This window comes from Lepidothrix coronata, unplaced genomic scaffold (genome assembly GCF_001604755.1).
Source record: "Lepidothrix coronata isolate B3197 unplaced genomic scaffold, Lepidothrix_coronata-1.0 Scaffold102, whole genome shotgun sequence".
Lineage (NCBI taxonomy): Eukaryota > Metazoa > Chordata > Aves > Passeriformes > Pipridae > Lepidothrix > Lepidothrix coronata.
Window position 1 is genome coordinate 2,126,755 of NW_016690282.1, and position 22,055 is coordinate 2,148,809.

Consider the following 22,055-nt stretch of genomic DNA (forward strand, 5'->3'; position numbering starts at 1 on the left):
ATATCATCACAAGGCCAGTGATGTCAGTGACTGGCTGAGAAACCAGTTGTAATGCAAACTTGACAAATGTGTGAAACTTTTTAGCACTAGTGGTGTTTAAGCATTAGGTGCTTCACCTCCTCAATTCCAGTAAGCCCGAACCAATCTTTTATTATTATATTGGTCTTTTATTCCACAGAAAGAGTTTTACATGTGTTGTGGGGCAAAGCTAATCTAAAGGCAGACCTATGAGTCATCTTTGAATGGGGAATCCTTTAAACACATGAAGAAAAGTTAGGGGATTTACAGTCTTCCTAGATCATCTGTGCCAGGGACATGGCTGGGGAAAAAGCTGAGCCATCTTTCTACCAGAGGATCTCTCAGCTGCTGGGAAGGACAGCCATAAGAATTTTGCTGAGTAGTATGGAGACTGAGTAGAGTTCCAAAGCTGATGCAAGTCACATTCTCTGATGAAAGAGAAAGAAAGTTTCACAAACATTTTAAATCAGAGTAGTCTGACAGTTGCTTTAGTGTGTCAGCAAGTTTCCTACCTGGAGGGCCAAGCCACACCAAGCAAGAATCACACAGCAGTTGCGCAGAGTTTTGTCTCCCCGAGCCAACTCTGTGCTTCAGAAGAAGGGACTGTGTTAAAAAAAGGCAGCAGCATCAGTTCTGTATCAATGCAAGACTCTCCCAAAGAGGATAAATATTGATTAAAGAAAATTTAGGAATTTTCTGGAACAGGCAAGAAGATCTGAGCCAAAGATCCCAAATTTACAAATAAAACATCACAGTAAAGTTAGCTTTTGGCAAGGGAAATGCATTCCCCACCTTAGCTGTGTATTAATTAACCAAGCATCTTACTTCAGGGAATAAAATATTGCCCTTTGTTGTTTGCAGCTCTTTCTGCTAACCCACTCTTTGTGTAGCCTGAACCTGTTGAGCAACCAAAGCTCTAAATTGACTGCTAATTTTGTGTTGGGTCAAATTAATTTTGAAACCAGATTAATTAAAGCAGATGAAGCTTTGTTTATCCATTATTCATGAAGCTCATTGGAACAGGAGAGAGTACATTAGCTTTATTTAGGATATTACTTTGCTTTAATGAACTCTATTTTTTGACTCTCAATGCTTCTTTTGAGCAAGAGTTCAGGTTTGTGTTGTTGGGTGCTTTGTTTTTTTTTCCCTTTGGTGGTCTTAGTACAAACAATGTAATTAGCTGATTTTCTTGCTCCAAAAGAGCTACAGCTGACAAACTGCAGCAGTGGCTGCCTCTTGCCATAATCTTGCAGAGGGAGAAAAGGGCACGTGTGTGTGCTGAGCAAGGATCTCCTGCTCATCCTCTCCTGTTGCAAATGGAGGCTGCAGAGAGGAAAAGGATCTGTTCACTGAGCATCAGAGTCAGATAACCCACAGATGGTCAGAAGAGGCTGCTGGATAAAAAAACCAGAACCACCTGAGAGCAGTCGAGTGTCAGTGTGGATGATCCCGCGAAGAATTCTGTTCCCCATGAAGCAGTGATTTATAGAAGCCGAGCTAGACATGCAGGGGTGTGAAGTACGGGCTAGAAAGTATTACTGGAGCTGTTACAGCTCCTTTCACAAATGGTGTAAACCCTCTGGATAAGGTTTAGTTCTAGAAGCTCTGTCTAAAACGATGTATTGAGACCTGAGATACCTCTTTTCTCAGAAACTAACGGTATTTATAAGCAAGTGGAAGACTGGAATTCCTCCGAGTGAACAGAATAAAAATAGAGCTTTGCTCAAAATTTGCAGTAACATCATATTTGTAAATAAAATTAGCTAAGCAAATATAAGTTAAACAAAGGAAAGGTTGTCTTCTCAAAGTAAATTGTACTAAATTAAACAAAATATCAACGTGCCAATTAAAGAAGATACAGAGCTGGGTTTGTGTACAAAGACAAAAGGATAATTTGCAAATATGGAAGGCAAAAGATTTAAGACTGCTAACCCCCACGCCCTTTTCCTGTAAAACAAACTGATTGACAGATCTCATTGCCACGGGATGTTAATGAGAACTGATGAAGTTAAAGACAGAAGTGGTTACCCATATGACTTAGGTAAACATCCAGGTACAACAGTGAGAACACTATAAGGGATCCAAAAATAAATTTCAGTTTATGAAACAGCAGCAAAGAATCAGGATGAAGCTTTCATAGAAAAAAACCACCTATTTTCCTCTTACAGAGCCTGGCTGAAGATATAATGTTAGGCACTGGGAAAAAAACCAGCAACCCAAAAAAACAAAACAGGATAAGAAAACACACATAGCAATCAGCTTATTCTCTTAACTGTGGTATCCAAATATCTCATGATCTCCATGTATTTATCCTCACAATCCACTTAAAGAAATGGGAAAATAATTTGTGTTTTAAAAATGAATGGAAAGAAACTAAAGCTGTGACCCTCAGAAGTGTTTAGGCACCTAATTACTCTGTTTCACACAAAACTGTACTAGTAAGGAACTGATCTTTGTTCCCAAGGTCTACTTCCCTTGTCACTGCTTTGTTGCTCTTCTTAAGATTAGGTGGTTCAAATCGACTATTATAGCCATATTTTTTTGTGTCTATCAACAAAAAAAGTATTTTTCCTTTGCTTCTGAAGAGAAGGATGGTTGCTAAGCAAAAGAGTACCCAGCAAAGGGAATGTGAAGTGGTTAGAGAGATCAAGGCAAGAAACCAGAATGATGATGTGAGAGCTTATGTTCCCTTTATTCATGGCACTTTTATTAGTGCTGTATTTTCAGATAGCTAAAGTGCTGTTGTAACATCACTACAGAAAGCACCAGGATCTGGAGAAGAGGAAGGAAAGAACAAAAGGCTGTAAAGTACTGAAGAGGGGGGATAAAACTTACACTAAAGTTGCTAGATAGAGTCATGGCTGTTGAAGACTAAACCTCATGTAATGGGGCTATATATCTGTTTTAGTTATCATTATGGTCAATGCTATCCAATAAACTTCTATTAAGTAGATCAGTACCAGAAGGTATAGTTCCTGTTTATGAGCTGGTCATTACCACATCTTGAGCTAAATAAATTTGGAACCTGAAGGCTGAAATTTTTATAGGAAATAAATTCTTTCAACCTTGGCGTTTCTTAGCTCTGGACACAATGAAACCAAGCTAAGTGGGGAACACTGCAGTGTGTTTACAAAGATATGCTCACCTGGCTGCTCTAGCACAGCTCTGCTCACTCTCACACTGTTTTCAGAAACTGGCACAAAACATAAATAAGCTACTCAAGCTAGTTTTATTTAGGTAGTGGTTTTGCCTTCTCTCTGCACAACAATATTTTTCATCTGGTAGAACAGGACTCAAGGAGTGTGGCACTCAGGTCAGCTGACTGCTCATCTGCCCTGCTTGGAGACAAGAAAGTGTGATGAGACTGATGGAACTGAGGGTTCACCCTGTATATCTGGCTGGGAGAATTACAGGCAGGCAGTGGTCTGGCTGGCATGGGCACCATGCAGGGCCAGAAGAAATAGAATTTTCTTAATAGTGAGAAATAACTGCACTATCTCTATGTGAATCCCAGCACTTTGATTGGCTGATGGCTGTAAACGGCCAATTAGGCTGCACGTGTTTGCAAATTAATAAATGGTCATTCCACTGTGGGTAAGTTATATAGCAATCCTTAGTGTGGCTTGCTGAGAACATTCCTCCACTTCTGACTTTAATTGTTATTAGTTTGCACTATATGTTAAATAGGGGAATATTTTAATGTAATAGCTGTAAGCGCTAAAGCTGAGTGAATAATTCATAGCAAGTTATTTATTCAATAAATTTAGCCTCTTTTACTCTTCATTTTTTCAGAAACAAGTTTATTATTTTCTCAAAAGAGTGGTTATTATTCAGAATTAATTTCTAATCAGTTTATCAGAATGTCTCTTGCTCTGCAGATCCCGTGGGTAGGCTATTTTTTACTAAATCAGTAAGCCACACAGCACCACTACCTCCCCTCTTCTGATGTGTGTTACCCTTCACCAGAAGTTTCCAGAGAAGACTTAGGTTTAACCAAAAGCAACCCACCTCCTCTTTCTCCCACTGTCCCTGACATGTGTCCTGCCACAACACTTTTACCTTCTACAGAGGGTGGCCCGGGAAAGTGGTCAATGCTCTGAAATTTGAGGCAAATTTAGGACTGAGAATTTCTATTACTGTGATGAAGAACATGTATGATTGTCCTGTCCACCTTGTCTTCAGACAGTGGATGCAGAATATAAGAGATGCAGAAGAGATTGCTTTAGGATCCAGGGCTGGTATGAGAAAGTCATTACAAATTGCTCACTGATAAATGGCATCTGTCTCACAAAGTGTCAGAGGACCTCAAAATCTATGCTGTTGTTATTTTTTCTTTTTTCTTTTTTTTTAATTGTTATTATTATCTTTCTTTCTTTCTTTTTTTTTTTTAATAGTTCAAAGCTAAAGGAAAGCAGATGAGAATCAATGTAAAGGAAGGAATAACCCCCACTAGCCACATAACTGCATCAAGCTGCCCTCTGTGCACCTCTCCTGGCTCAAAACTTTTGAGCTGAGCAGGTTATAGCTCTGCTTTTTTGAGCCTATTTGCAGCAATGCTTAGATCTGCACCTCGTGCCAGGTATCTGCCTCAGGTATTTACACGCATACATGAGATCTGAGAAAAGCTGAGCCAATCAGTGAGTCTTAATTAATAAGCTCTGCAATCTCACAACATTTTGCATTGCTCCCTTGCCTTCCCCCAAGTTTCCCAGGGATTGCTCCTACCCCTCCTGCCGAGGTGTGCTCCACCTCAAGGGCTCTGGCTCAGAGCAGCTGCTGTGTTACTCACAAATCTGCCAGACAGCTCTGCAGCCCTTCTCTTTCCAGTTAGTGGGTGGTCATCAGCATAATGCAGTTTGCTATCCTCATGGGGAGGTCTGCTGTTTACTGAAGACCAAGTGGGAAAGCAAACAGTTTAGGTAAGCTCTGCTGATAGTGGAGTACAGCTTTATTTAGTAGAATTTGATTCATAGAATGGTATCCCAAGGTACTTATCAAAGTTAAATAATACATAATAGCAGAGGGAGAGGGAAATTAAGAGGCATAGGCATGGGAGCAGAGAAGTTTTCAGATGAGATTTTAAAATAGATGGAGAAGCAGCGAGGCAGAAACAACAACAAGAAAAAGGGACTGTTCCAGATGGTGGGAGATACAAGGGGAAAAAGCTTTTGCAACAGCCGTGGTTTGAGCATAATTAGGCACAGAGAGATGGCCGATGTCATTTGGAGAGGAAAATGGGAAGAGGAAGGAAGAGGAATTCCAGGAGATGAACTGGGAAAAGGTCACAGAAGGTAAATAAAGAAATGAATGGAGAGCTGTGGGAGCTTCCTCTGTAAAAGTCATTATGGCGATTTGAAAAGTCAATGCACCTGCAAAAAGACTGGTGTGTGTTCAGCATGGCTGGAGACAAGAAGAATTTCTTTTTATCCAGTAAGTCATGAGAAGGAGTCAAGGTGCTGCTAGAGATATAGCAGATTATGATAGTCAAAGGACCACCTGTTTCTATCCCCTGTGACCTGAAGTTGTCTCCATTTTTCTGGGTGGAAGAAATAAGAAGTCATGGTACACATCTTTAACACTAATATGGAAAAGAGAGGAATACTGCAGGAGGAAACACTGGTGACCAGAGTGCTTCTGCCTGACAGTGCATGAGACAGGGTTGTACTATGACTAGTTTGGGTTGTGAGGCAAGGAATTAAATGTAGATCTCCCAGTGTGGCAGCTGTTGCACTTCTGACCCATGAACTCTCCTGTGTCAAATGTGCAGTGGTCATTCCATCGACACAGACAGTGAGGACCCAGTGAATGCTCTTTCAGGGTAGCAATATAAACTTGTCCACTGCTCTGTGGGTAGTCTGAACCTTCTGTGGATAGTTCTGAAGACACTGCTGTATGCTACAGCATCTTAAGGGTTGCTCATGTGTATACTGGAGGGAAGGAATATTTTCAGTACTAGAGGAACCCTCAGTGTGTTTATATAAAATCATAGAATGGTTTGGGTTGGAAGGGACCTTTGAAGGTCACCTAGTCCAATCTCTCTGCAATGAACAGGGACATCTTCAACTAGGTTGGGTTGCTCAGAGCCCCATCCAACCTGATCTTGAATGTTTTCAAGGACAGAGCATCCACCATCTCTCTGGGCAACTTGTTCCAGTGTGTTGCCACCTTCATTCTTTTTCCTTATAGCTAGTCTAAATCTACCCTCTTTTCATTTAAAAATATTAGCCCTTGTCCTATCACAACAGGCCTGCTAAAAAGTTCATCCCCATCTTTCTTACAAGCCCCCTTAAAGTACTGGAAGCCTGCAATAAGGTTCCTTTTCTTTTCCATGCTGAACAATGCCTGCTCTCAACCTGTTATTGTAGGACATCCCTCTAATCATCTTTATGGCCCTCCTCTGGACTCACTCTAAGAGGTTTGTGCCTCTCCTCTGCTGAGGACCCCAGAGCTGGATGCAGCACTCCATGAGGGATCTCGCAGAGCAGAGGGGCAAAATCACGTCCCTTCACCTGCTGCTCATGCTTCTTATGATGCAGCCCAGGATATGGCTGGCTTTCTCAACTGTGAGCACACAGTCATAGCTCATGTCCACTTTTTCATCCACCAGTACACCAAGTCCTTCTCCACTTGACCTCTCTCAAACTTTTCACCACCCAACCTGTATGCATACAGGGACCTGGCACAACCGATATGAAGGACCTTGAAATTGTCCTTGTTAAATCTCATGAGTTTCCCATAGACCCACTTCTCAAACTTATCCAGGTCCCTCTGCATGGTATCCCATCCCTCAGGTGTGTCAGCCTCACCACTGAGCTTGGTGTCATCTGCAAACTTACTGAGGGTCCACTTGATCCCACTGTCTATGTCATTGATGAAGATATTAAATAGTACTGGTCCCAGTACAGACCTCTGAGGGACACCACTTGTCACTGATTTCCATCTGGATATTAAGACACTGACCATTCCCTCTGAATGTGACCATCCAGCCAATTCCTTAGTCACTGAACAGTCCATCCATCAAATCCATCTCTCTCCAATTTAGAGAGAAGGACGTCGTGGGGGACCATATTAAATACCTCACAGCAGTGCAGACAGATGATGTCTGTAGCCCTTCTCTTGCCCACTGATGTAGTTACTCCATCACAGAAGGCCACTAGGTTGGTCAGGCAAGACTCGCCCTTGAGGAAGCTGTGCTGGCTATCCCGTATCACCTCCCTGTTCTCCACATGCTTTATCATAGCTCCTAGGAGGATCTGCTCCATGATCTTCCCAGGCCCAGAGGTGAGGCTGACAGGTTGGTAGTACCCAGGAAATGGAAAGGAAAGTGGATGCTGGTCTGGCAGGAGAGGTCGCAAATCCATCAAGATGAAACAGATGCTGGGAAGAGATCTAAAACTTGGAAGCCACTTTATGTGTAGCCCTAGCCTCTGTAGGGGCAGTCTCCACACACTCCCTTAAGAGCTATCACAGCTCAGAACACAAAAGGAAGCCACAGCCCTGGCAGTGAGGGCATTGATCCAGCAGCCCCTCCAAGAGCCCATTGAGAGAGAAGCTACTGAGAAGCTGCAGGGCATAGCAATGTCTTAAAATTTGTTTCAAACTTTTGCTATTTGTAGCCTCTGTGCCTGAAAAAGAGAGGTCAATCAAAAGGCCACAGAAATGAAAGAGAGAAGGAAGGAGAGATACTGGTTTTGCCAGTATAGAAATCAGATAGCCTCCCCCCCCCACTTTAGGAAGTGTCTGCTATCAAACTTCAAAGGAAGCTATGTAGACGTCCATACTTATTTATTTTTTGGTGCAGAATTCCCAGCAAGAAATAATCTTGTATTCAAATATTATCAGAAGGATTTCCATATATTTTTTTCACAGACAGAGGGACTTGGAGCAATATTAGTCTTTAGGAAAAGTAATTTTCCTAATAATATAAATATCCCAAATCTGCCTCACTGTTTCTTACAGTACCAAACTGGTCTACAGAATTGTTGTGCAATGTGCAAGACCTTGCAAGAACAATCATCTTTTCTACTCTGAAAATTATTGTCATATATTGAGAACAAGACAGAGTGGTGGGGAAACCTTGTGTGATGACGGGCCACAAACAATTGGTTGATGCAGAGGAGGATGGAGAAGTTGCGGTTTATCTCAATGAGGTTGACTGTTTTACACACACCTGACTAGCACCCTTAACTTAAGCTGCCTTAGAGCAGCTTTAGCTGATTTTGTTCAATCTTTTCTCAACTCAATACACACACTGCTTTGGCAGGGAGAAGCTCAAACCTTGGAGCATGGAGAAGAAACGATTTTTCTGTGGAGCTAAAGTCTCCACTTTCTTAGAGGGTTTGCAGGTGGTCAGAATTCCAGCTTCCCTGCTTAGGGCAGGTGTATGAATAACATGTAAAAGAGGGAAACATGAGAAATCCTCTTGTCTCCAGCTGCCTGAAAAGGGGAATTTGGCCCTATTTTTAAATGGTTTGTTTTTCTTGGATTTGAAAATAAATGGCATCTGTGGGTGCACAGTTTATTGCCAATAAACCAATTTTTCTAATTATCAGGGCAGCCCACTTTGCTAGAAGGTATTAATATTTTATATAAAACCATTTACTAAAGAGTTTGCATTGTGTTTAGCTTATTAAATTGCATTAATAAAAAGTTTGATTCCTCATTCAACAGTGCTGATAAATAAGAGAATAAAAGGTTGTGCAGTTGAACTTTTATGCCATCAGACATTAAATGATTATTGGTTTACTTTTTACCAAGCCATAGCAGATATAGTTTCCCTGCACAGTCTCTTAAAGGAAGAGTCTTTCACCTGCTTACAGCCTTCCCTGCTGCTAAGAGAGAAACTGAGGTAGTGCTCCTAAATGCTCCAGTGCTCCTACGTACTCCAACAGCTGCAGTGCATTAAATGAAACCTCTCCACGATTTCCACTGCTGTGTGCAAGACAGACATGCCAGTACCTGGCCAACCCTCCCCAGGCTCACCACTTGGAGCCTTGTGTTCCCATGCCTTCCTCAGCACGCTCATGACATTGCTGGGACTTCCCACCACTAGCAGCCCACAGCAGAAGGTGGCATCAGGTATCGGGCCAATATGTCCTCTGCCCCTCTGTGGGAGCAGAATCTACCCACAAAAACAATGGGTTATGTTGAATACAGGAAGGTCCTAAGCCTTGTGAATACATAGTCTTGTTGACCATTTTCATGCTGTCAGTAATACAAGGTCCATTTCCTTGGTCATGGTCTTGTCAGCTTCAATCACACTGTGAGGTGATGTAAGTTTAAGCTGCAATTTGATTATCTGCTTACAACACCATATCATGAAGATCTTCATGGCATTTTGTAACAGCTTGTGGTAGCTCAGGACACTCCTGGTTTAGGGTCAGTGTTATAAAGCTGTTTTCCATGACCTCAGGGTCACACTTCACTGTTTGTGTTGGTGAAGAATTGAAGAGAGCAGGAAGGAGCAGAGTCTGTCCTAGGTGAGAGGCGGATGAACCAGGAATGACAGATGAGCCACGGAGTGAAGAAAACATTAGATAAGGAACAGATGTCCCATTCCCAGAGTGCTTCAAAACCTCTGTAGCATAGACACACAGCACAAGGTGACACAGCACAGAAATTGACACATTTTGTAAGAGTAATTTAAACAGAACACTGCTGAGCCATATGGCACTTTTAGGGATGGATACTTGTTCATGGTGACTGCTAACCTGGTCAGTAAGGGCAAGTGTGGTATCCTGATGACACTACTCAGTCAAACCTCAGAGCAGAAGAAAGAGATAGGCAAGACCGAGCTGCAGCTGGCTGGCTGTCTGTCTCTCTGATGTTTTCCTTCTCCTTCCAACGTGAAGAGGAGAGTTGAGAACTTTCTCATTTACCTCTTTTTGTATGTTTTGCAACTAGTCTATTTTGCTTCAGACAAAATCCTCCTTAAAAATATGAGTACTGCTTCCTTTCCATTTAGAGGCAGGAGGCAGCAGCTGCCTGGCCCTGGGCACAATTACACTCCATAGCGGAGGATGGAAGTCAGTGGCAGCCTCATTCTCCCCACAACTTTCAGGGGGAAAAATTCATTTTCTGCACAGCCTCCTTCTCTGTGAAGAAAGAAGCATTTGAAATAGCTGCAGGAAGAGTAATACGCACATGCATTTTGGCTGTTTCCTCTTTCAGTTGTTGCTGGGTTTCCCCATGTCCTCTGCAAACACATTTTCTTCCATCTGTGTGTACTCCCACTCCACTCAGGTGTCTAGCACAGAACACACATTTCGTTCTGTTTGTTAGGCATCTGCTTTTTTTTTTTCTTTTGTCTTTAGCTTTCTAGGAGGGACTGGTCATTCAGGAGACCATGCTGTGTGACTGAGCTAATCATAGAGTCTATATAATGGTTTGGGTTGGAAGAGACCTTAAAGCTCACCTACTTACAGTCCCCCTGCCATGGGCAGGGACACCTTCCACTAGGCCGAGTTGCTCAAAGTGCATCTTCATGGTACCATTTTTGCTCACTGGAGCCTGGGAGTCTCCCCTGAGACATTTGCATAATACCTGCCACTAGTGTTGGCTGTGTGAGCTACTACACTTGCTGTAGCTGCTTGATGCCCTTTTGCCCCAAACCAGATACTTCACACCTTCCCCCTTTCCAGGAAGACCAGGGTCATGTTTTTTCACATACGTGTGCCTGTCTAGGATGGAGTGACCATCTTTTACGATTACAGAGGTACCTCCCACCCTCACAACCATTCAGGAAAGATGCTTCCCTTAGTGGATATGCACAACATTTTTAAGAAATGTTTATGCCGAAAATCCCATATTATGTTAAGCTTCTGGTACTGTTTAAACTGTCTCTCATTAAGAGTATCTGCAGTATCTAATGACTCTGAACTGTTTGATGAGTTTGATAGATGTCTCAAAATTGTAATGCCTGGATTTTTAGAAACCAGATATTACCACATAACAACCCACAGTACCAAGTGCACTTTTGTAATCTGAAATTTAAATACAGATCAACTGATTTTCGGCCTTTTCAACAGGCTACTATTTTGACATATTTTTCCATCACCATGCTATATTAAAAAGAAAAAACAGGAATCAGTCACCTGAAAAGACTGTGTTTCATTGCAAACTATTTAAACTCATGCTGTTGAACAGTGGTTCACCATCAAATTGCTGGAGCAGATACATCATGTTAGATAAAATAACTCAAGCCCTTCTTCTGTCTCTTGCAGATAAAAAAGCGGATCAAATTATGCTGCATGCAGCATACCCAGAATATTGTTGTTACTATCTCTAGGACACATTACAAGCTACCCTTCCAGACTGAACTGATTCAAGATGACTGTCTCAAGTGAGCAGGTATACTTGTTTCTACAAAGGTGAAGAACTTTAGCTGGAGATGTTTGGGCAGCACTCTCTGCAAAGAGAAAAGAACGAGGGACGGAAAAAGAAACTGGGCTTTACTTACTGTACCTTGGGACAGGAATGAAGACACCTGAGACTGGAAGCATTGCCTTCTGGGCTTGAGCCTGCTGTAGAGAACTGGAGATGTGCATGTTCAGAGTGAGTGAGCTGCCAGTACAGTTTTATTTAGGCCTTGAAAGTCCCAGAGATCATAGAACTGTTATAGCTGGACCAGGACTCATGTACCCGAGACAGACTTCAGGAGTCCTATGCAAATGACACAGATGAGGTTTCTGTTGCAAGAATAATGGTGATGATGGACTAAGTCCTGTGAGGGAAAATAGTCTTACCATATGTTGCTATACTGTTGAGCTCTGATGTTGGCTGGGACTTCTAGGACTGTTGATAACCATGATAGCAAGTTCCTTCCATATTTACTAACACTGCACATTTGTCTATAAAGAAAGCTTTATAGATCTCTGCCAGCATGGAAAAAACTGAACAGCAGCCATGGTCTTTTTTTTTTTTTTTTTTTTTAATTGATACAACTTAGATTGTTATGCTAAAAACTCATTTGGGGGGAAGGGGAAAAATGGGACATATACTGTTTTCTGACTGAAGTTGTTAATCTGATGGGAACTTCTGAAAGATAATAACGTAATGGACAAAACAAATGTACTGAATCTTTTTAGGCCATGGACATCAATCATTTGAGCTCTCTAAATATCTGTACTGACAAGTAAGATATCCACCGTCAATCATGAGGGGCTGTGTAGTGGAACAGCATTGTAATGGACTGGTTCTTGGTCCATGCTCCTGTTTGTGCTGAGGACTGGGAATCAGGTGGGGCAGCAATGCCCTTTGTAAGGTTTCTTATAAAGAACTCTGCTCTCTCCCTGGAGGCTGCCACAAAATGATTTTGCCGCCTGCTCTCAGGGAACAAATAATACACAAACTGCTGCAGTGTTTCTCTTTGTTATCTAAGGAAATATATATGTACTTTAATGACTCTCTATTCAATGCATGGTGACAATGACAGAGGCTGGGGAATGCTGTTCACAGCAGGACACAGTGGGTGCAAGTCCGGTCTTTGTGTACAGACTACTTACACTTGTATAACAGTCTACCAAGCCATAAGCACTTCCCAGCTCTAGGAAGCACCAGGTAAAAAGGGAAGCTGCACGTGCACTGGTTCAGGGAAGTCTGCCTTGCAGGCTTTCATACTTAGACAGTTGGAGCTTCTCTGTAGAAGACACAAGAAACCAGACAGTGACTTGCATGATGTAGCTTTAAATGGCCAGTATCACATTGTTAAGACCAGGGGAGAGGAATTCCTCCCATGGACGATGAGCTGAGGTACCAAGGAAAGGCTGTGAAGGAACACAGAGGCATGATGAAGAGAGTCCTGCTCACATCCTCCCCAGCAATTCTATCACCAGTCCATCTCCCATCTCACTGTTTCTTACAAGGTCTGTCTAGACTAGGAATGGTCCTGGACTGACTAGCAGTGCATATATAGACAGGAAAACCACAGTGTAAGATGTCTAGTTCTTGCACATGCTTTGTCCATGGTGTATAAGGAAAGGGGAATACAAGTGCCTTTGTAAGCACAGATGTTTGCACAAAGCACCTTATGTAAAAGACATTCTATATATTCCAATATCATGAGGCTATAAATAGCTAGATAGAGAACAACCTGATCTTAAAATAAAAAACAAAAAAGTAAGTTTTTCATGCACTAAAATGTCTAAACCCAGCATTAAACGCCTGCATTTACAGGTACAAATCACACCTTATTGTACAGTTTACAGTAACATTCACTGGAATCTTTGTAGTCTTCATTGTGTATACTACAAAAGCAGCACACATACAGGAAAGAATGTATAGAAAGATATCTAGGGGAGTCACATTTTATGGTGAAATTTCTACTTCTTTCATGGCTGAGTTTATTAGATTAAAGCTGAGCTTTTTGAGTATGAACATCCTCATGTAGAAGCACAAGGCTACCTAGAATGGTGAAGACTGGATCTCATTTATCAAACGCTTGCAAAACAGCTATGATAAATTTAACTTTTTTTTCCCCCAAAGACATTCTAAAACCTCTTATGACTGAAGTAGTTTTAGTACAAGGTCATGCAAATCTACAAAAGTAATTTTGTCTTGTTGAAATGAGCAGAATAGCTGCCAGACATGAAGTCTGCTGTTAATGGACAAATCTATTTGAGTCTTCCCTATATGTAGGCTATTTGTATTAGAATAGAAGTATCTTCTGAGATAAAATACTCATCTTTCAGTCTCTTAGCATAAATATTCATATACGTGACGTAACCATATGCACAGCCAATCCAGTTCTCCACTTCCCATACGTGTTGAGTCTGTGTTTAATGATGGAAGTTCTCCCTGAATATACTCTTAAAGCTATCTGCTACTTCTGTTCACCTTGAAGTTGTTTTTTTGTGGCAAATATCCATTACCAGCATGGCCATATGCCTTTAGCTATTTGCTGCCTGCCACTTTATCTAGGCAGAAGAATGGATTGCTTAAGAAAGTCCTTCTTCCCTTTCTTGAGAACTGAGGAGAGGAGTCTCTTATTCGAAGGCCCCTTTGAGTTGAGCAGATAGGCAATTCAGGCTCTGTATTCCAGTCTTTCATAAAGGCAGACTGATGCTAAAGCAAATGACTTCTCCTATGCCTCTTAAAAGGAAAGAGGCAATCTTCCCCATCCAAACTTATGTCTAGCCATGTTTGATTTGCCTTCTGACTGCACTAAACCCATCTTTAAACAGTGCATAATGAGCATAGTGTGGCTCTGCTGTCTTGTAATGCACGATTAGTTTGCTAACAACTTGTTTGAGTAGGCATGTGTGTTGCTTCATGTCTTTAAGATTATGCCTGAGCAGGAATAAAAAACAAAAATCACAGTTCTCCTCCTGTTACTCCTAACTAGACTTTCTCTGAGCTTTCTCTCTCTCTTATGTCTGTCTTAATTAGATCATGCCAATCCTAATTTGGGAATGCAGATTTTAAGCAGGGAGAAAGGAAGGAAATACACAGACAATATAGTAATTTTAGACAAATGTGTCTTTTTCGATTAGGGAGAGAGAAGAAGGAAATCAAAATTAAAAAAAAACAGCAGAAGAAAACCTTTACATGAAAATTGTACATTGTACCTGAAATGGTGATTCTATCGAAGAGTATCAGGAAATTCAGCTGGAGAGAAGTCTACAGCCAAGACAGCACTCTGTTACCAGCTCTAATGGCCCTCTAGCTCTTCTAGCTCAAGATATACTACAGAACAGTATTGCACATTTCCTTATAAGTACACACCAAACATTTTTATAGCACTCAGAAACTACAGGAGAAAACAGCATTTAGACTCTATAGCTTTTCCCATGCCCATCTATTCTAAAGCTCGACATTACCTGTGGCTATTGTCTTCTAAAGGATTTCTCCAGTGTAAATAGTTGCATGCACGTGTTTAGGATAAACACCAAGTTCAGGGTTCCAGACTGTCAAGATTCTTTTGTGTAAGCATGGATTTAGAGGATGATGCCTAGCATATGTAGGATGTAAACAGCAGTTCCCCACCAAGCAGACTTTTGTTACACCCTGGGGGAGGGAGGAAAGCCCTCGGAGCGATAAATAAGAATTTGTGCTAGGCCTTGAATTGGCTTTGAATAAATCCATTCTGTGACTGAGTGCATGAGGAAGGATATTTAAGATGTGCAGTCATTGCTGTTTATTACTGTATATTATTTATTTCTTCCTTTCTCTGGCTGGCTCCTTCTATTGACGCAAATTATGCACATGTGGAATTAGGATCTGAGAAATACATAAACAAAGGGGATTATAGTTTGGTCCCCCCAAATGATTCCTCCTTCAGATTCATCTTGCATTTTTCTGCCTCACCTGTTATCACAGAATTATCTGCTCTGAGCCAGGTTATTCCATGCTGACAAACCTGGATGAATGTTTGGAGATGGAGTTGCAGTCCAGCTTATTAAAAAGACAGATGAAATTCAGGAACATTTGTAAAAGTCTATTTTCTTGCAAGTTACTTTTGCTGAATAAACTGGATGGGTAGAAGTGGAGAATGAGGCTGTGTGTCACCTAATTTCAGTGATCTGGTCCCCCTTTTCTGATAGCAGTCTTGTTCTTGTCTGCAGACAAATTATCCAGACACCCACTATGATGTATTGGGCAGGTGACATCTGCTTTTGCCCAGGTCAAACAAGAAGCAACACAGGAAAGTCTATCTGGTCCAAGGAGCAAATAGAGCATTGTCAGAAGGACTAAAAGTAGGTTCAGTATGAGTGGGAAGTGCCTTGTCACAGGAGTGACAAAGTGTGCAGTGTGAGTCTTCTATGAAACACTATGGTGCAGTCACATCCCAGCACAAGCAGATGGGCTGCATGCAGGTGCTCTGCAGTGAGGCTAGGACCACAGTATGGCTGCAGCCAGATCTGGCCCTTAGTGGCATCAAACATAGAACTGCTTGGTTTTACCCCAAGAATACTTTGCAGTGGATGCAAATGAGAGGCTGGATGTAATTTAAGAAATTAGATGGGTAAGGTAGGTAAGGAAAGGTAAGATGCCTTCTGTAGAACAACAGGTCCTAGATTTCTCTGTTTAATTTTCTTCTGTTTAAGAGACTGGTTTTCCTGTTCACCTCAAACTGAGCTTACATTGGAAGGCACAACGGAATGAAAGTTAATTTCAGCAACTTTTCAGGATGTGCTAATTCACAAAAACTCAGCCTATGGTTAGAACACATTGCCAGGGATTCAGTGGTAGATCCTCCAGATGCCATAGCACAGCCAGGAGTAGCTGGGTCGCAGCAGGCCCTGCAGTGCTGGCAACTCTCTTCTTCTTCAGGGATGTGGTTCAATCAAGCACCTTTTCAGCTGCTGGAATTTTGTGAAGGGACTACAGCAGGAAACTGCTCAAGGATGTTCATCTGGCTTTTCTTATACTTTGATTCGTATTTTATCAGACTCGTCAGATTCCCAGGTAGCAGAGTTTCTTGTGCTGACGGTAAGGAACAAGTGACCTTTGCTGCAGTTGCTAATACCCTTCTGACGTGCTGAGAACAGACCAGCGTAACACCTTCTGTATGGGACTTCACCTCTGAGGTCACTCCCAAACATGAATTGTCTGCTTATTAAATAAAGGTACTCACAAGTGACATGTTACAAGAACAGAGGTCACAACTTCAAATGTAAAGGCAAGCCCAAATACCCCCACAGTTTCCTGTGAGTTTTGCAGTCTTTTCTGTTGGAAAGTTGTTATGTGTCAAACAAGACAAAAGAACAACTTTAACGTTCTCATCAAAATTCATAATAAAAGCTGTTTATACACCAAATAACCCATAAGGGAGAAAGGGGGAAGAGGAGGGAGGAGAGGAAGGGCAGGAGGATATGAATGGAAAGACAGTATCTATGTTTTCCTGCTCCTTTCTCCTCTTTGTAAATTTTCAACATCTCATTTGCAAACTCCTGCAATTTTTCTTGTATGAAGACAACAGCTTTCTTCATACTCTAATGGCAATGCTTTCCCTCCCTCTGACAGAACAGTGGTCAGGAACTGCCTTCTTAAAATATCACAGAGGACTTGAACTAAACAAATTAGTTTTATGTAAAGTCTCTCAGGTGTACAAGGTCAGAAGAAGAGGATAAAACTGAACTGGTAGAAAACATCAGAAAACAGCAGGACAGAAAAAGGTCCAGGATGTGGTGTTATAGAGCCTAACAAAGAAGAACATTACAGATGTAGTCTGTGTGGACTTGGTGTTCCAATCTCTATCTTCTGTCCTGGGCCAGCTAGAAATCACTGTTTCACTATGTGGACTGTATTGCACCAGTTCCTGACTATGCCCATAGCAATGATTCTAAGCTGGCTTTTAAAAACAAATCTAAATGAGCTGTCATGGACCTTAAGTTCCCATCCTCTAAGCACTGAAGAACTACTCCTTTGACCAATTATTCTGACCTCAGAAATACTCAGAAATGTTTTTTCTCCCCTCAAGGTGGATTAGAAAAAAAACCCAAACAAATAGAATATCTTTCTGAAATGTACCAAATCTGACTTGAAAGAGCCCAAGCAAAGACAATCCAGCTTCTTTGCCCAGTAAGCTCCTTTAATGTTTAGCCAACCTCATTGTTAGAAAATGGCAAGGTTACTTTCAACCTCCAAAGCTATTCTATTGCAGATGGTACTTACTATTTAGTGCCATCATGAGAAGTTCTTTATATGCATGAACACCCTTATGCAATGATCTTAAGAACATATCATTGACTAACATATAGTGACTCACTGTCATCCTGTGGCACATGAAGGAGAGTGAGTAACTGGATAAAACACTATCCTTCCCCCAGTATATCACTTCAGTTTCGTGCGACAAGGTATGCTGGGATTTCCCAAGTGGAAAGCTACTTCTAGATCTTTGCATTCTCAGGTAAAACAGCTGTTCACCTCCTTAAGATTCTCATTGTGTAAGTTTGGTTTTCCCTGACGCTGGGTCATTTCTGTGCCTTTTGGCATTCACAGCACCATTTCATGAGAAGCATGTGGAAAGATTCTCTATGACAGACCACTAAAACACTGTCCCTCTACTCTCAAAGCTGAAGCTACATCAGTAATGAGGCCCTGTGACTCAGATTCTCTTGATAGCAAAGCTCTCAGCCTGGGGTTTCTCTCAAAAAGAATGTGAATATTTTAACTTTCTGGACCTGTCAGCTCCTATGCTTGGAGTACGCAAGCATTATGAAAGACCTGGAAACTTCTGCCAATTTAATTTCTGACAAATACCTTCTGCAAGAGAACTGGACTCACAGTGTTTTTTCTGACTTCTATTTTGGGTGTTATTGCATGTTCTGTGTTTCACCATGACCTGCCTGAGTCCACATTTTACAGCTTTTAAAGCTAGTCAATCTGCTCATGCTTTTAATTTTGCCACGTACTTTTGGCTTAAAGCACTCTATGCGAAATCAAAAGAAACAAAGTGTATCTAGCAAGACTGCACTGTTTCCCTTTCAAAGATGAAAAGTGTCTTTGTATTGTGTGTGTTTTGCCTCTTCTATCCTCTTAGTAAGGAGTAAACTGCAGATGAACTTCAGACTCCTCTCCTCTGAGCTGTGCTGAAATTCTGCCTCTCTTCAAAGCAGCCTTTTGATTCTTCTAAACACACTGCAGCTTGGCCCCTCTTTTCCTTGACACTTTGCCAAGCCTATTACACATGTCTGAGCAACCAGGGCAATAGAAGAATTATGATTTCCATTTGGCCAAGTCTAATTTTCACTGGCTTTGAAATACAGCAATTGCTTTTCTTTTGTTTTATTTTTTTTTCTTGTCATTTTGTTGTTTCTCTTTTCTTTTTTTCTCAGAAAAATTGAACAATAAAAAAATCCTAAGATAAAATCCCCTTTCCTACACCACTTTTTTATAAAATAACTACTTATTTTTTCCAGAACAAGATTTCATTGTCTGAAGATGATATTTCTTTTTGCAGGAAAAAAATGTGCTAATGAGGTCATATATAATAAGAACATATGGAATTGCCTCACCATTATCTCCATTTCAACTGTTTTGGAAGGAAGATGAAAGCAGGATATGTGTGTGTGTGTGAAGGAAGGCAGTAACCATGGCTAGTAGAGCATTCCTGCACCATATGAGTGGGAATGCATGTACTTCTGAGGCAAAAGTATTTGCTTTTCAGAAGGGACTATGCAGGCTGGAGGAATAAGCCAATGAGGACCTTATGAAATTCAATAAGAACAAAGTCCTGTGTCAAGCAAGGAATAACTTCTTGGAACAATACAGGTTAGGGACTTACTAGCTGGGGAGCAACTCAGCACATGCTTGGGCAGGAACATTGCTGGACACAAACAACTCAGGAGTTTCTGGAGTTGCTAAGGATAATTTACTCATGGATGTGTTGGACAAGCCAGCAGAAAATCTGGGTAGAGAACAATTGATCAGGAAAAAGAAAGCAGTTTTATGATGAAAGCTGCAGTGATTATAAGGTGGTAACATGCAAATTTCCAAGTGATATGAAGGCAAGCAGCGACATTACCAACCTGCACTACATGAAAGCATACTTCAGCTTGTCCAGGGAACTGACATAAGGATTGCCTGGGAGGCAGCATGCCAAGGCAAAGGGCTCTGGCTCTTGACTGTTAGTTGGCTTATCTTCCAAGCCAGCTTCTTAAAGCCCAAAAATGGTCCATTCCAATCCTCAGGAAAATGAATAAGTGTGGCAGGAGGGTGGCCTGGCTGCAGTGGGAGTTTCCAACTAAGCCCAGACAAGAAAAGGAAACATTTGCAAGGTGAAAACAGGGACAAACAGGAAGAATACAGAAGAGCAGCATGTATAGAGGATGTGGAAGGCCAAAACTTGCCTGAAATTGAAACTGTCAGTGTATCTGGAGAGTAGCATTTTACTGAAAAATTTTTCTGTAGGACTTCCCAGAGAATAGTGCCAAGGGCAGAGTGTGGGGAGGAAGGAAGAGGAGTAATATCCGGAGCAGAGGAAGATGGAGATAAGGACCACTTAAGCAAAGTAAACCTACACAGCCAGTGGGTCCTGATGGGGTACTTCCAAGGTTGCTGAGCAGGCTACTCTCTATAGTTTTTGAAATTTCACAGTGATCAAAGAAGTTCCTTAAGATTACAAAAAGAAGTACATCTGTTTTTTATAAGAAAAGGGGAAAAAAGATACATGAAACTGCAGGTCTGTCCACAGTCTCTGGAAAGATTATGAAGTAAACCATTCTGGAAGCCATGCCCAGACATAGGAAGAACAAGGTCAGTGGGAACAGCCAGCATGGATTTACCAAGTTATCCCAACAAAACTGATTGCTTTCTCTGATGACATATATCCATGATTATGGATGAGTGGAGAGAATTATATGTTGCTCACCTTGACTTTAGTGAGACTTTTACAGTTTCAAATAACATCTTTATAGAAAAATACGGTTTGAATGAACAACTTAAAAACTGTGTGAGAAACTACCTAGACTGCTGGGTTCAGTTTAAGTGTCAGCTGTTCAAAAACTAGTTGACAGTCAGTTACCAGCTATGATCCCTGATGGTCAGTAAGGGGGTAGATGTTGTGCAGTATTTTCATTAATGACCTCAACAATGGGTCAGAATGAATTCTTGCTGAGTTTGCAGATGATGGCAAATTGTGTAGATTACTTGAAACACTGGACAACAGAATTGTCATTCAGAAGGACTTTGATAAACTGGAAGAATGGCCAGACAAAAGTTTCCTGTAGTTCAGTAAGGGCAAATGCTTCGTTCTGCATTTGGAACATGACAGCTCCATGCAACAGCACAGGCTGGGAACTGACTGGCTCAGTGACAGCCTTGCAGAAAAGGACTTGGTTCTGATGGACAGCAAGGACAAGGCAAGTCAGCAACACATGTTAGTGAAGGGTAACCACTTTGTTGGTAAGACTGTAGAGACTCTGGTTTGTTTAGCTGGGAGAAGAGGAAGGGCAACTTGAAGTCTTCCATTAACAGAAACGAGATTGTAGAGAAGTCTATGCTGGACTTTTCTCAGTGGTGCCCAGGAAAAGGACAAGAAACGAGTTGCAACAAGAGAAAATCCAACTGAACTGAAAGAAAACTTCACAGTGAGAGTGGTCAGATGTTGGAATAGATTTCCTTGAGAGACTGTGTGAACTCCATCCTTAGAACTGCTCAAGACTTTGACTTGACATGTCCACAAGCAAACCAATCCTAGTTTGCCTTCCGTATTAAATTGTCGTCTGCATCCATGATTTGCAATGCTGATGAAATAAATAGGTGCTGGGAGGACAGATATGTATATGGGGTTGCCTCTGCTGTGCTATTCCTAGAACTCAACCTACAAAATATTGCCTCTAGCATACTGGATGTGACTTCCTTCAAGTGTCTAAGAGGTTTTGATGAAAGAAAGATCAATTAATGGATATGAAAAGATCTATCAGTTCTTCATACTAAAAGGGAACTCAAAGGACCCTATTCCTTATGAGAATATTTTCTACATGCTTGATTTTATCTTTATCTGCATCCACTAGATGTTCAAAGGAAGAGAACTGACACACATTTCTCTTCTTGCTATAGATTCCTCTTGGGTGGACATGATTTCAGGATGAGAAGAGGATGAACTTCTGGATCCAAACATCATTATGTCCCTTGTCAAAATGTCACAGGAGCCTGAAGTGACTAGAAAAGCCTGAGGTGACAGAAGTCTTTGCTATTCTCACCAGCAAACACAACCCCCTGGGATTTTTGTAAGAATAGTGTTCTAATCTAAACTACGGTCAGACTGACAGTTATTCCTCTAGAAAATATGGCTACTTGTGCTTGAGTAAAGAGTCTGGTACAATAAAACTGGATCATCATACTGAGTCAGTTAGTGCTGAGGCTTCTATTCTTCACTACATGCAGACTGAAAGCCTTCTGGTCTGAAGGCTTGGGTGTCCCTGTCATGCATATGTGTTGAACTTATACAAAGAGAAGCCCTCCCACAAACCTTTGCTTCCTTGCTTATGAGCCCATCTGTGAAGAACCACATTATTGTTTTGCATTTCGAGCAAATGACGGGGACATCTTAATGTTCCTGTCAGCTCTAATAAGGCTTCCCATATTTAAAGAAT

At 41.4% G+C, this 22,055-nt stretch overlaps 1 long non-coding RNA gene across 1 annotated transcript in view; it reads left to right on the plus strand.

Annotated features, from left to right (window-relative positions):
* The window catches only part of LOC108501532, a 120,448-nt gene extending 98,687 nt beyond the window's left edge, over window positions 1-21,761 (plus strand). The window contains exon 3 of the long non-coding RNA XR_001876199.1: window positions 21,520-21,761. This is a non-coding gene — a long non-coding RNA (uncharacterized LOC108501532). The remainder of the gene's footprint in view (window positions 1-21,519) is intronic.
* The last annotated feature ends 294 nt before the right edge of the window (window positions 21,762-22,055 follow it).